The 15081-nt window shown below is 42.4% G+C and overlaps 1 pseudogene; it reads left to right on the top strand.

Moving 5' to 3' along the window:
* The first annotated feature begins 1536 nt into the window (after positions 1-1536).
* LOC147434765 (uncharacterized) lies at positions 1537-2636 on the top strand (annotated as a pseudogene).
* The last annotated feature ends 12445 nt before the right edge of the window (positions 2637-15081 follow it).

Below are 15081 nucleotides of genomic sequence, written 5' to 3'. Positions count from 1 at the left end.
CCATCCTAAAAATTCTATCTTGTCCAAAATTACATGTAAGAATGACGAAGCCTTGTTCTAATTCAGTCCTTCTATTGTATACAACAAGTTGGAAAAGAGGAAACAAACCATCTTGTCACCTAGAGGCACAAGAACAAGCAGGCGTCATAGACTTGGTATGCAAACACCAAAAAAGTTGCTGTCAAGGGAGTCAGAATGCAATGGTGATACTTCAACAAAGACATCTTTGAAGGCCAGATTAGAAAGTCACAAGGAAATCAAGCAACCTCCACTAGCTCTCTTGGCAAAGCCTACGTTTCTAAAGACAAGTATTGCAACAATCAGAACCCTTGCACCAAAAAGTACTCCTCTAGATAAAGCACAAAAACCACCATCGAAGCAGCCTACAGAGCGCACACAACTCACCTGGATGGAGAAAGACATGGCAAAATCTCTCAAGGCATGGGATAATGGTCTCTCCCTAAACAAATGTTCCCTTCAATTTGGCATGAGTCGAACAACCATTTCCAATTGGGAAGAGGGGAGAACCCAAACCAAGAAGAAGGGCTCTCCAACTCAATTGACAACAAAAGAGGAGGATGCATTACTCAAGTGGATATTCATGAAGTGTGGGTCGGGGCATGGTGTATCTTTCTAGATGTGAAACTTAAAGTGGCAGAAATATGTCAAACCAGACGCACACTATTTTCAAACAGAATTCTAGGTAAAAACGGGTGAGATAGCTTTTGAAAACGCCATCCAAAATCGGTTTTCCATCTTTCAGAGGGGCTCGATCAATCAAGAGCAACACGCTTCAGACCAGAGATAGTGAAGTCACTTCATGAAAATCTTCAAAAATTGTACAACAAGCATAACTATCTGTCAAACCAATATTTGGAATGCAGACGAGACATGTTTTCAAGGGTCTAGGGACAAGAGGATGAAAGTTCTTGCAAGAAAGGGTTCAAAACCTGTTTACAAAATTACATGTGAATCTAGAGAGTGGATGATTGTGTTATGTTGTGTTAATGTTGCAAGTGAAGCAATTCCATCATTCTACACCTTTAAGAAAAGCAGAGCAACTGGCAACTATATAGAAGATTGCAAAGAAGGAGTTGTAATGGCTATGCAAAAGAAAGCATGGATGACGGGTGAGTTATTTCAAGCATGGTTCAAGCACTTTGTGAAAGCAATTACTGAAAGCATAGGAAAAGTAGAAGACATCTTCTAATTTTAGATGGTCATGGGAGTCATGTGTCATTGGAAGTTGTTACCAAAGCTTACAAATTTGGGATAGACATACTTACGTTACCTGCACACACATCACATAAAATACAACCTTTGGATGTCTTTGTTTTCAAGTCATTGAAGACTCACTTTCGCAAGGAAAGAGACATATGGCAAAAAAGGACATGTTCAAGACAGGCAACAAAATTAGTCCTGGCTTCAATAGTGGCAAGGGCCATTTCCTCTTCCTTTATCGAGTTCAACATTAGAGCGGGCTTTCAAGCGACAGGGATTTGGCCTCTAAATCCTTCTGCTGTGGTATTTGAAGGCATGCCTTGCAATCACACCAATTTGACTGATGATCCTAGTTCATCTATTGAAGAAGAAATATCGTAAGTGCAGTCATCCCCACTACATGGAAATATTGAGGATGAGGCTATCTTAGCATTGAATGATTTGACAATTCAATTCAACCAGAACTTGTTTGCAACAGATCATGTTACGATGCTTGAAGACATGTCTGATCCTAAGAGGCATGAAACAACTAATTCAGTGAGTTATACACGACTCATGGAGGAAGATGAGGAATTGTGTTTTGGAAATCAGTCAACAAGTTTTGGAAGTTAGCCAACAGATTTACGGGAAAATAAATAACCACATGGACCAGACAGTTCTCACATACATCTCTCTCAACACTTTAGGTCATCTTCACTAGGGATAACTATGAACAACAAGCAATCCAGTTTTCAAGTGAAAACACTCCACCTCCATTGCACACTGAGGAAAGGGTGCAATCAACAGGTTTTGGAAGCCAGTCGGCAGATTTAGGGGAAAATAAACAACCAGATGGACCAGCCAATTCTCACATGCATCTCTCTCAGCATTTCAGATCAGCTTCACTGGGGATCAACTATGAACAACAAGCAAGCCAGTTTGCAAGTGAGAACACTGCACCTCCATTGTACACTGAGGAAAGGGAACACGTGATTGAACTCTTACGTATTCCCCCGACTGAAGTTTGCATCAGGCAAGTGAATAGAGAACCATTTGTTGATGTTACAAATAGTTTGATACTTACTTCAACACAATACATCAAGAGCATGAAGGCCAAGAACGCAAAGAAAGAGAAAGCAACAAAGGTGGAGGAAAAGAGACTAGAAAAAGAGGTAAAGAAGAAACAAGCACTTGCAGAGAAGGAGGTAGCACGTCAAAGGCGAGAAGACGCTCAACAAGCAAAACAAGCAAGGCGGAATTGGGAAATCCAACAACAGCAATTTGAAAATCACTTGCGTTCAGTATTATGGAAAGGGTGTTCTTTGAGAGGCCTTGTCTACAAGCCACTTCACATGGATCAACCATTCCATGCTACTGCTCGTAGCAAACGATTGGAAAAGATGCATCATGCACGCTTGCAACATCATCAAGTTTGAGCAAACTCTTTTGAGTCTTGATTTATTTTCTTATCTATCCTAGCCATGATTTCACAATTGGTATTTTGTATCTTGATGTCCTTACCAAATGACAATCAGCTTTACTTTGGAATTTATTTTCCTATCGACACTATTCACTATGTTTAAGCCAGTCAAAAGGGCACTTACTTTGTCCCTATTATGTGGAACTTACACTGCTATCTTTGACATATGACATTGTCTTCTTGTACAAACAAGCACGATAATGTGGCTTTGTAGTCCAAACCAACATGCGAGAATCCTTTCTATCTCCTATTATGCTAGTTTAAGGTACATTTTTGTCAAGATGGTTTCTATTAGACTTCAGTGGTACATTGTTGTTAAGATGATCTCTATCGCTCACTACAAGCACAAATGGATAATGTTAAAGCTAAGACTTCATAGATTTTTCTATAAGCATTGTGAAAGACTTCCACCTAGTACTTACATCTCAAAGTAGTTAACAAGAACAAGCTTCAACTTCATAGATTATGCTATAAGCATTGTGAAAGACTTCCACCTAGTACTTACATCTCAAAGTAGTTAACAAGAACAAGATTCAACTTCATGATAGCTGAGTGAAAAATTCTCACTGACATATGGTGTCACAACAATGTAGATTAGACAAAGATGCAAGAGCTGAATGGAAATCCCAAGTTTTGACCTCTAAGAGATTTGACAAGGATGTCCAATTTCCCAAACTTGGCAAAGTTGTCCCTGTTAACTAAGATTTGGTCAAATTTATGGCTATGACATTCGTTTGTGAAGAATCACAACTAATACCTTGCCGTGATGCACATTGATTTCTCCCTACCCATGAATTAAGCAGCCATGTGGGGTAATTCACACCATCTAAAAACAATAGCAATATTCTTACCTTAGCGGCACAAGATGCCCCTACTTTTCTGAGACAAACGGTGTTACCAGAGTATAAGTGGCTTGAACTGTTTGAAATTGAGGGAAATGCAAGAACAGGGGCAACAAGCATGTTGTTCTACAATGATAGATATTGCAAGGATGTGGATGTGGAAAATGTAGAAGGCAGTAAACCCACAAGGTTTCTATCATTGAGGCGACATTTGGCCAAAAACATAGCCGAGCCAAGAGCTGGAGTAATTGTGCCAGATCTCCTATTATCACTTGAGAGCTTGAGGCATGTAAGCTTGAGGCTTGAGGCTTGAGGCTTGAGGCAAGTAAGCTCAGGCACGTAAGCTGTGCAGGCTTGGTATGCTCCCATGGAGCGTCACATTGGTGAGAGTCATGAGAGTCTTTGAAGCTGCGAGGTCGTTGGGTAAGGTATTGTCCTCAAGCTAGGAGGGATTGTCCTCAAGATGTCGGGATTTGCACTTTGCATTGTAGGGGTCCGAGCCCGTCTAATCGGTGAGCTTGTCGAGATTTGAGAGCCATGCAAGCAATGCCTTCAGCACCACAAGGTTGCCAACATTTGTCTTTTCTTTTGTAATTTACTGTTGTGAAGCTCTTTTCGGAGATAATGGAGAGTTGTAGTAGGAGGAGAAAGAACGCGAAGAGCCTCAATGATAGAGCCTCAACTCCATGCCAGGCCACGAGCCATGAGTTGAGTATTGGGCATTGCAGTACGTGTGTTGGGTGGAAGCTTGATTAGGGAGAACCCACGAAATACGAGTCGTACTCACCCATCCTTGTGCTGGACACTTATTACACCATGGAGTGAAGGCCGCCTCACACAATGCAAGGGACGTATTGTCACACCATTCACCCTCATTTTTTTAACACATGAATTGTTAAAACCACAATTCAAAACACCTAACCTCACCATTTAACCACCAACTTACCTCCACATCTAGAGGAACACATAGCGATCCTGGGCAATACCCTAGATGTTAATTTTTTTGACATCTACCTCCCCAAAATACCTTTCTTTCATGTCACTTGTGTGGTCAATCTTTTGCATTCCAGTCGGTGTGGATGTGTCAAGATATTATGATTGGGCTTGCAAAGACAACCACAAGGCTGAAATGGGTCACTTCCTATTGCAAAACTTAGCGGAGAGTGTAAGAGGCATACACAAGAAATGAAGCTCGATTAGTTAGATGACGTTGGTATCGGTCCTACTCCTGAAGATGTTGCATGCCTTCTTTTCCATTGGGATAAGTGTATGAGTCATCGAATCCCATCATACCATGTCTCTTGTCATCCCAATTTGGAACATAGTATGACATTGTTTACATACAAACAATCATCATGTACCTAGCCGTATACAGTGGACCTCAAGAGCATTTTTTATATTATCTTTTTGTGAACAGGATAATGATTTCTATATAGAAGTCACACGTGATCATGACAACTCTCTAGTGCAATATTGTCATGCATCAAAAGATTGTCCACAAAGAAATAGGGGCTTTGACAAAAGAGTAGACATGATACGTCATTTGGAGACGCATCAAGTATTCATTACTATTCTGAAACGTCCGAGTGGTCGACCAAAGAATGTAGAGGGATATAAGCCAAGCCCCTTGCGATCGCATTGCCAATGTAAAAGTCAGCTCAATAATCTGGAATTGAAGATAGCCAATGCTAGAAAAAAACATCTGCGTGATCTAAAGTCCAAAGCTTCTTCTGTTAACCCTCACGGACACCCTATCACCTACAACGGACGCCGTATTATTTATTTGATAGAGTCAGGGACTGGGCTTGTCGGTCCAATAGGTGTGTAGGTGATCGCCAATGAGAGGTGCACCACTTACCTTATTTTTACAGCAGTTGTGCAACAATCGGCCACTATGGGCGCCCATGTGTGAACGGGCCAAACTCTTATAAAGTTCCTTTGACCTAAAAATCCTCATTCTCTGAGGTGTAAGCTAATAAGTGCTCTTGCTCCATCTCCGTCTCCTTCTCCTTCTATGTGTGTGTGTATGCTAGAGAGAGAGAGAGAGAGAGAGAGAGAGAGAGAGAGAGAGAGAGAGAGAGAGAGAGAGAGAGAGAGAGAGAAAGAGAGAGAGAGAGAGAGAGCATTGCGGCGACATTGATGGCGGCAAGGCGGTAGAGCACGGCATTGGCGGAAACTCCTTCTTCTTGGAAGCACAGGATCCTTCATGACGGCAACATTGAGAGGTGAGTGACACACCACTAGGATTCTCTAGCCGTTTGTTTGCAGCTTTTCAAAGCTCGCACACAGTGCACAGGCAAGTTCCCAACCTTCGACACGTACGGCAAAGCGTACATTTTTGGCGCAGCTGCTGGGGACAACCTTGTAATAAGCTTCAGGAGCACTTAGTGCTACCCTTGGAAGCTTTTCTTCCTTATGTTTTTTGTTTTTTGCTGAGTTCTTTGAGAATTGTTTAGTGACTGTAAAGGACAGATTAGCAGGTTTTTGGCAGATTCTGTCAATAACTCAAGCTGTGTTAGTGCTGCATTGTATTGGTTTTTGTTAGTTTTGCAAGATCTGTATTGTGCAAGTGTTAGTAGAGCTGTTAGTGAGTGTAGACAGTGAGAAGTAGAGTAGACAGTGAACAACAGAGTTGACTGTGTGTGAATGTGCAATTCTATGTTAGACAGTTAATTAGTTGCAAGGAGATTAGACAGAGCTCCTAGGAGCTACTGTGTGCGTGTGGGAGCTCGACGTCCACGCGGCCACATTATCCTCAGAAAAAGTTTTTTGAAAAAAAAAAAAAAAAAATAAATAATTCTTTTTAAAAAAATAATTAAAAACACTCGAGATATTTGGGACTAAAAAGAAATTTGGAAATTAAAATTTAAAAATATTATTCTAAAAGAAAGGGATCGGGATCTTCCCCCAACAAGCCGAAGCCCAAGCCCAAGCCCAAGCCCACGCCCAGGCCTCAGGCTTATGATATACTACTCACACTAGCTTATATATAAAGACTAGGATCTCAAGTGAAGGGAGGGCATGTGGGACAAGTTCCTCAAGTACTCCACCATCCCCTTTATACTCACCCTTTGGACTTACTAATTCTAGCCGTTACTCCCACCTAGGAAAAGACTAGTTTTAGGATTTTGAGGGTTGTACATAACCGAATCGGGGGCTCTAAAGTACAATACGTCCCCTTAGCCAAGACGCTGGTTTTGAGATATCATACGCCATATTCGGTAGTTCGGTTAGAAAAAGGGACCAAAAATACAAAAAAATTGGATTGTAAACACCTAAAAAACTAGGTGAGCAGCCTTCACGAGCACTCACCAACACTTCTAAAGTGTTGAGGTCACATGCACCTACGCTCTGGTTGTGTGCTAGAGGAGAGCACATCGAGAGTGTCTACATTTACGCAGGCACTCATTATTCCTCTACCAGGCTCTAGGCCCTCATCGGGAACCCTAGGTAGTACCACTCATGACCCGCATATTGCGTCTAGTGACTCTTCCTCTGACTACGACGTCATGGAGGGTTACCCAATGCCTAATCCCGATAGCTCAAGCCAAGACATGCATGCCATTGGCCCAGGGTCCTGGCCAAGCATGCTTAGCCGCTTGAAGGAAACCTTAAGTAGAGCCACTCGCTCTGAACATGGAGCTAACAATGTGAATGAGGGGGGTGGGGAAGTAAATTCGCCATTCATGACCAACGTATACCCCACGCTCCTGGAGAGTGTGCATGTGAATACTCCATTCATTGCACCCCCTGACTCTTCAGAGCTATTCCCCTCCGAGGTTATATTACCTAATGGTAGAAGCCTTGCCGAAGTGCAAGAGGTTGAGCGGTATATCATTGCGTCTAGGGAAAAGTAAATCAAGAGCTTACACAAGGCGGAGCAACGAAGAGAGTTAAAAGCTAAAGCCCCTAATATGTCAATATCCTTGCTAGGAGAGCAATCGAGTGCTCCTGAATTAGCGACCACTAAGGGTCAATCCATAGAGAGCCACATTGCATCTAATTCAAAGGACACCCCTAGCACGTCAATCCTAGATGGAGCGTTCCTAAATGAGAACTGGGAGTACGAATTACAAACAGAAACTCTAACCAACCTATCCACAGGTCACACCTATCACGTGGATTGGTTAGATGTCCTACAATCCACAACGGGTGCTACTAGTGTAGAGGATCAACAACAAAGAGTTTGTGAGGTCATCCATAGGGTTATTGAGCTAGAGAGAGAGAACAAGGGGATCCACATGCCTTCAATGGGTCTCATGAGATTCTTGGATACAGGGAATGCTAAATAACCAACTTTATCGCAAATGTGACTCCCTCGGTAAGTCCGATGGATCCTCCATATGTTGTTTCGCCAGGGGTCTCAGTGAAATCTGAGCCCACAAGGGATAGATTTACTTTCCTAACTCTAGCTCATCTTTCCCTTGATGACACCATGGCTACCATGCCTACCCCAGTGATGGGCATGCCAAGAAACACGTCATGGACCTCTTTTGTTAGTAAAGCACCGCTACATGGTAGCTCAATGCCTGCAACAGTACCTACAAGTGTGTACCAATCATATACACCTATGGGTCCCATTGTTTCAACAACCTATGCTCCACAACCACAACAGCCAAAAAGCTCTTATTTCAATGGGACCATATCGGCTAGCATTAGCATGTCACATCCGACATCTACTATGCCTAGGGCTACACATATGAACTTTGGGCTGCCACATGGCACAACACCATACCAAACTTGGAACCAAAGGGCTTCCTATGCACCAAGACCAATGCCAATACCTACTCCACATGTAGTCTCTGGAGCACCTTCACCCACGATGCCTGCTCACTTAGGTGACTTGGAAACATTTGCTCAAGCTATCAATCGATCTTTTTTTGAGAATATGCGTAACACGCCTAATAGAGAGCCTAGAAGTAAGGCAGTATAGATAGCCTAGCTCACACAAAAATTCAATGGAGACGTGGATGTGAGAAAGCATATCGAAGTGTTTGAACAAATATGTGATTCTCTAGGAGAACACAATGACCTGCATATGAGTAATGCTTTAAGCCTAACCTTAAGTGGGAAGGTTGGGGATTGGTATAGAACCCTAAGGGTGGACGAAAAAATGATTTACCCTACTCTTAGGAGACTGTTCTTGAAAGAATACATACAAGAGGGAGTGCTTTGGGGTGTAGCATCTCAGCTCTAGAAATCTCAACAAGAGGATGGAGAGTCTGTGAGAGACTTTATTAGTCGCTTGAAGGATTTAAATTCTCGTTGTAATCCAAATGAGTGCTTCAATAATAACCAATTGCTTGATAGATTCATTGGGGGATTACAACATGAGGATATCTACAATGGCCTAGTCATTAGAGGTATCACCACTTGGGAAGTAGTCACCACCAATGCGATCCAATTGGAGAATAATTTAATGATTCAAGGAGAAAGAGTGTCGATTGAGCCTAAATCTACTAGCTCACACACATCAGGGCATCAGCCAATGACCCTAAATCTTATTGCTAAGGAGCCAAAGATATCTAAGATGACATTAGCAGATTTCGCCAAGGCCATTCAAGAGAGTCTTAGAGACAATCGTGCTTCGCAAAACAATCATATGTATCCAAGAAGGGACCAACAATGGTGCTCATTATGCTATGGTCCGCATAGTACCAGTTAATGTCCTACTTTTAAAGTAGAATTCAATGGGAATTGCAATGCTTGTGGGAGGTATAGTCATCAAGCTAAGGATTGCATAGTATTTAAGCACGCGTTGGCCAATAGACCAACCTTAGCATGGATGGACACACCTCGAGTGCCTCCATTGATGCCTGCCCCACCTCTTGAACAAATGTCACAACGTATGGTCCCTAGGGCCCAAAATATTGTTCAAACAACACCCTTACCACCTCCAGTGCTAGGACCGCAACCACCACATCTACGAATCACTTCTGTGAATCAAGTGGGTTGTGAGTCATCTATTACTTGTGTGGAAGATGTAGACCCTAATATTGCCTATGGGATTGATGCGCTTGAAGAAAGTTCACAATACTACATGGAGGACTATTAAGGACAAGTCAAACATGTCTATCAAGTAGATGCTCTTGCTACAAGAGGCCAAAATATCAATTACACTGCCAAGAGACCACCTCTTCAATGCTATGAGTGTGGAGGTCCACATTGTGTGGCCAGTTTCCTATTAGGCTACAAAAGAACACCACACTAATGCAAACCAATCAAGCGAGCACGTCTACAATGACGATACTCATTTGTAATCGATGTGGCATAGATCATTTGATTTCCCAATGTCTAAATAATCCAAATGTGTCGAAGATCACACCATTAAACTTGATTGACGTTAAGGAGCCATCACAATATACACCTGTGGTACCAGTGAATGTACTCGCACGATCAATGCTCCAAAAACAAAATTATATCCTTCAAGAAAGAGACACGGCCTCAATTGGCCAATCTCAAAAAAAGAAGAAAACACAAAGGAAGAGATTGCAAAAAGAAGTGAAGTCTGACCCCAGTTCAAGGACCAACATAGGGATTGGTGATGACCCCCTATATATGAACGACGTTGAAGAGGATTTTGATTTAGGTGAAACCATGGAGACCAAAACAACCACTAAGAAAGAAACCAACAAGGAAGATGGTCATGAGCCACAATGACCAGGATCCAAGAAGAAGATAGGAACTTACCCAAACCCTACAGAGGAGATCGAGCGAGTCAAGCAATTAAGAAGTTTGGTAGAAGATACCCAAAGGGATCTAGAGCCAGCACCACCTAGGCAGATCCAGATTATAGACACAGTGTTCCCTACACAACAACAACTTCACAAAGTCCATAGATCCATAGCCATACCTAGTGCCTTAAAGTCATGGAAAATTGGACGTACTCACTTCTTGTTGGAAAGAATATTTACAAAGGGACTACCTGACCCTATTGAAGAAATGAGATCCCATCTTCCCCACGTCAAGGGATTGAAGCCCAAAAGGTGTCGTTAAACATTGCCAAATTGATGGACTTCATGGCTTCAAAAGTCAAAACCACCATCATGTCCAAACTATATGGAGACCCCGAGCTATTCTTAGCTCTTTGTGCTTTCCTCAATGGAGAACTGAAAGTCAGGCTACCACAATTTTCACAGATGGATGGAGCTAGGGAGATGCCAGTAGAGAAGGAACACTTAGATCCACAACCCAACCTAGATGAGAACTCTGTTGTAGAAATACCTGTTAACAAGTTGGGACAATATTTTGAGAGCAATGAATACAATGCAACCATACCAATCACTACCAAGGGATTAACTGTGAAGGGAATGGTGGCGCTGGGGTTAGCATTCTGACTAAAAATTGATGGGAAACTATGGAAAGACCTCACCTTGGGACCACAACCATAGTAGTGAAGATGACCAATGGGATGCTAGAAGATCTCAAGATCAAGGCCTTTGGACACAAAATAAGAAATACCTTCATTGTCATGGATTTCTCCAAGCACACTATGACATCTGAGATGATCTTAGGACTTCCTTTCATGAGGGAAGAAAAAATGGTGCATGATTGGTCTAAAAACCATGTCTACTTGCAACTTCAAGATTCTGTCATTCGAGTGGATCTTGTAACTAGTCGAGCACATCCTTTGGGAAACAAGTTTATAATTGATCATAGATCTGACACCACAGTTCACTTGGCCCGATTGCAGTATTGTTACACATGTAAAGTGGACACTGATGTTGGGGAAGATTCTCCTTATATTGATGTACTACCTGGGATGACTGAGTCGAACAATGTGGATTGGGTCCACTTAGCACACAACAACCATAGACACTTGGGGAAATAGGGGGATGATCTGGGTAACACCTGAGGGGATGAAATGCCACCACTCGTACCCTTAAATATGCTAGAAACAATGCATATAGCTTTTAATGACCTACAAGATGAAGGTTTGACTGGCATTGGAACCATTAGCGTCTCACAAGACTATAGGCCACACGATTCGGAGTCAGAATCATAAATTGAAATTTATTCTGAGGATGAAGAATCGGAGTTAAATCATAGTGCAAATGTGGGGAAAAACCATTTAGGGCCCAGTCGTACCCTAGATGACAATCTATCCAAGGGAGAAAAAGACACAAGTAGCGATTCATCTAATGACTCTTCACTAGAGATCAACCGTACTAAAAAATTAGATAAGAAGAGTAAGAGATATAAGAGGTGACGATATCGAGCAAATGTGCATGCTAGAATAAATGAAAAGAAATCTACCGTAGAATGGCTTAATTATATAGGGGCATGTGATGCTCATTGGAAGTTGTAGATGGATGAGACAGTCTCACTGGGTGGGAAACCGGATCCTGTGAGACGAACAGTGGATTAGTCAGTAATTACCACGGTAATTTCCAAGGCATAGAAATAGGACCCATTACATTGTAATCGGGTTGGTATAAGTCGTGGGCATGAATTGAGTCATTTGTCGGTTGTACTTCTGCTTAAGCTTTTGATTCATAATCCTTAGCCCTGAGCTATTCTTGAACTACATCATCCTTATCTGTAATCTCTCACCTGTAATTCTAAATACAACAGCCCAGTTTACTTCAGTCATACATAATTTTTACTCATTCTCTCTCTGAATTTGAATTTGAATATGAATATCATTCTCAGTACTTCAGTCTGTTTCTCATTCGAGTATATGTATTCCAGTTCAGTTTCTATTTCCTTTTCCAGCCTACTGCTTGAACTAACACATCACCCGTAGCTGTAAACTTCTAACACTGGAATCAGCTATCTAAAGAGATTAGCTCCAATTCCATTTTGGCAATCACGGTGGCTAGAGCTGTTTCTCGTTGACTAGAAAACTCATGTCCCAATTGGAAGTTTCTGAGCTGCAGTAATGGCACCCAAAACCAGTTGTGGCCGAAAACCATCCTACCATGTTGACCGTATTCCTGAGGAGTCAAAAACAGACTCTGACCCCAAGCATGAGATGGTGACTGACAATGAGGCTTAGGAGGAGCACAGTCAGGCTGATGAGGTGCAAGACTCACAGCATTCTAGTCAGTCCAGATGCAGAAGAGCAAAAAGGGAAGCACGCAAGGCTAAAAGTTCTCGGTCGAGGCAGGGGGACGAGGGCGCCAAAGGCAGTAAAGGAAGTCACCATACTTTCAGTAGACAAGCCAGGAAGGACACAAAAACTAAGACAAAGGCATATATAAATTGGGATGCAGATACAAACAATTGTAAGAAAAATCCAAAGAGGTGTCCAGACTCTAAGATGAGAAGAGGAAGGACCAACGGTGATCGGCATGATTACACATCCTCGTTGAAAATCTCTTTTCCTATGTTCAAAGGGGGCAAGAAGGATGATCCGGATGTTCACATCCAAGATTTTGAGCAGTATGCAGAGCTGAAAAATATTGATGAGGATGACTGGGGTGAATATTTTCCGCAAACGCTGAAGGAGGTAGCGAGGAAGTGGTGCTACCATTACCCGGCTTGCCAGCTCAGATCCTATAATAAAGTACTTAAAGCCTTCAGATTGGAATATTCTGACAACATAGGTGATGAGGATATTCTTTGTGAACTAGATAAGATTAAGCAGAGAAATTGTCAATCCGAAGCTATGTTGAGAAAATCAAGGAGCTGACAAGGCAGCTGCAGGAACCACCATTGGAAAAGCGATTGCAAGCATGGTTCTTGAATGGATTTCGAAGCAACAAGCTTAGGGAGCAAGAGGTACTAGCACCGACGAAGAAATTCAATGATTTGGTGCAGTGAGCTTTGAAGCTGGAACAACAAGCTAAGAAGGAAAAGGGCCATAGGAAGAGGAGGTCCAGTAGTAGCAGTCCTTCTTCTGATGGCTCTGATTCCAATGGAGTTTCTAGTAGTTCTGAGAGTACCTCTGATGAGAAGACCAAGGATAAGCCTAAAAAGGGGTCTTGGGCTAGGAAGATTGAAGATATGGCTCGATAAATTTCTGAGAAGAATGGAGACTTGGTGTTCAAAATGTAAGTCTAAGGACCATGTTTCCAATGAGTGCCCACAGTGTACTTATTGTAAAGCCTATGGCCATTTATGGAATAACTGTGGCATTAGGATTCATCATTTCAAAAAGGGCAAAGACTTGTCAGTGGTGGCATTTACCAATGCCGAACCAGTAAGAGTGGAAATTGCCAACGCTTCTCAGGAGGAGAAACCAGGTACCAGTGGTACTGGTCCAGGGCGTGGCAGATACCAAGAGGGTACTGGCCGGGGCCGTGGTAATTTCCAGAGCCAAAGTTTGAATTGCTATACTTGTGGAAAGTATGGGCATTTCACGTCTCAATGTCCAGAAATACCTGGGACTGCGGCTATTGAGGCGAAGGTACCAGAGCCAGTTCCAGTACTAGCAGTTACACGGATCAAAGAAGTAGTGATTGAGGAAATCCCAGAGATTCCAGAAAAACCAGTCTCACTACTGAAAGCAGCAAATGGGCTCAACAGAGAGAGGTATGGAAGGCCAAGGGTAAAGAAAAGGTGGTTTATGAATGGCAGGAGCAGAGAGAACTAGCGGCGAAAATCACAAAGGATTTAGCCAAGAAGCCGCCAGAGCAGCCAGAGAGTTCTGAAGCACGGGTCATTCAAAAGATACCAACCCAATCTACTGAGACAGATCAATCAAAGCCTAGCATACCTGAGACCATGTTGGCTGCAGTACAAGGGATGATTGAAGAGTTGGGAGCGGATAGAGAAGCTGAAAGCACTAAAATGAAGGAATGGCATTGTGAAGATATTACTAGTTCTTCAAGCTCCGACAACAACTCTGATCATGAGAAAGAGGAAATTCATATAAAAATTTGTGATAGAATCCAGAAACTCACTGTGGAGCTGGAAGATATTAGAAGAACTTTTCCTGAAGCAGCAAAATTCATCAGACAACGAAGGAAGGCTGAGGCGGAGGCGGAGGCCTGGACAGTTGACCGGACGGCTGTTAGAGATGATTAAGTGCCGCTAATTCAAGTAGATTATAAAGTTTGAAAAAAATGGGAACCACTTGCCAGTGTCATTCTGGATGGAGGAGCAGGAGTAAACATCATGGGAGTACATCTTCAGCAGAGGATGTGCATCACAAACCTGAAGTCAGCACCTTTCAAAGTGCGGATGGCAGACCATCAAGTAGTGCAAGCTATTGGTATGATCAAAAATATGCCAATACGACTGGGCAAGGATAAGTTCATGACCAGTTTTTTGATTCTCGATGTGCAAGGAGCATATGGAATGCTACTAGGTGCCCATGGTTGCGAACGGCACAGGATGTTCACGACTATGCTAATCAAACTCTGACTCTACAAGGGGCCAGTGGCAGAATCCAGATTCAGACAAACAATACTAGAAGCTGGAGAAAGGAGCTGAGACCTAAAGAACTATGCCATAAGTATAAGATCAAGAAGATTGAAAGGATGTTAGTAGCTCTAAATATTTTTCCCTTAGCAGATTTTGATCTCAGCTGACAAACAAAAGAAGCAATTTCCAGACCAGCTTACTAAACTCAATTCAGGAGAATGATCAATTCAATTAACTGGAAGGCTGGAA

This window comes from Adiantum capillus-veneris, chromosome 19, assembly GCF_014529385.1.
Source record: "Adiantum capillus-veneris isolate H3 chromosome 19, ASM1452938v2, whole genome shotgun sequence".
Taxonomy (NCBI): Eukaryota; Viridiplantae; Streptophyta; class Polypodiopsida; order Polypodiales; family Pteridaceae; genus Adiantum; species Adiantum capillus-veneris.
The sequence above is the reverse complement of the archived record's forward strand: the minus strand, read 5'-3'. Positions and strand labels throughout refer to the sequence as shown.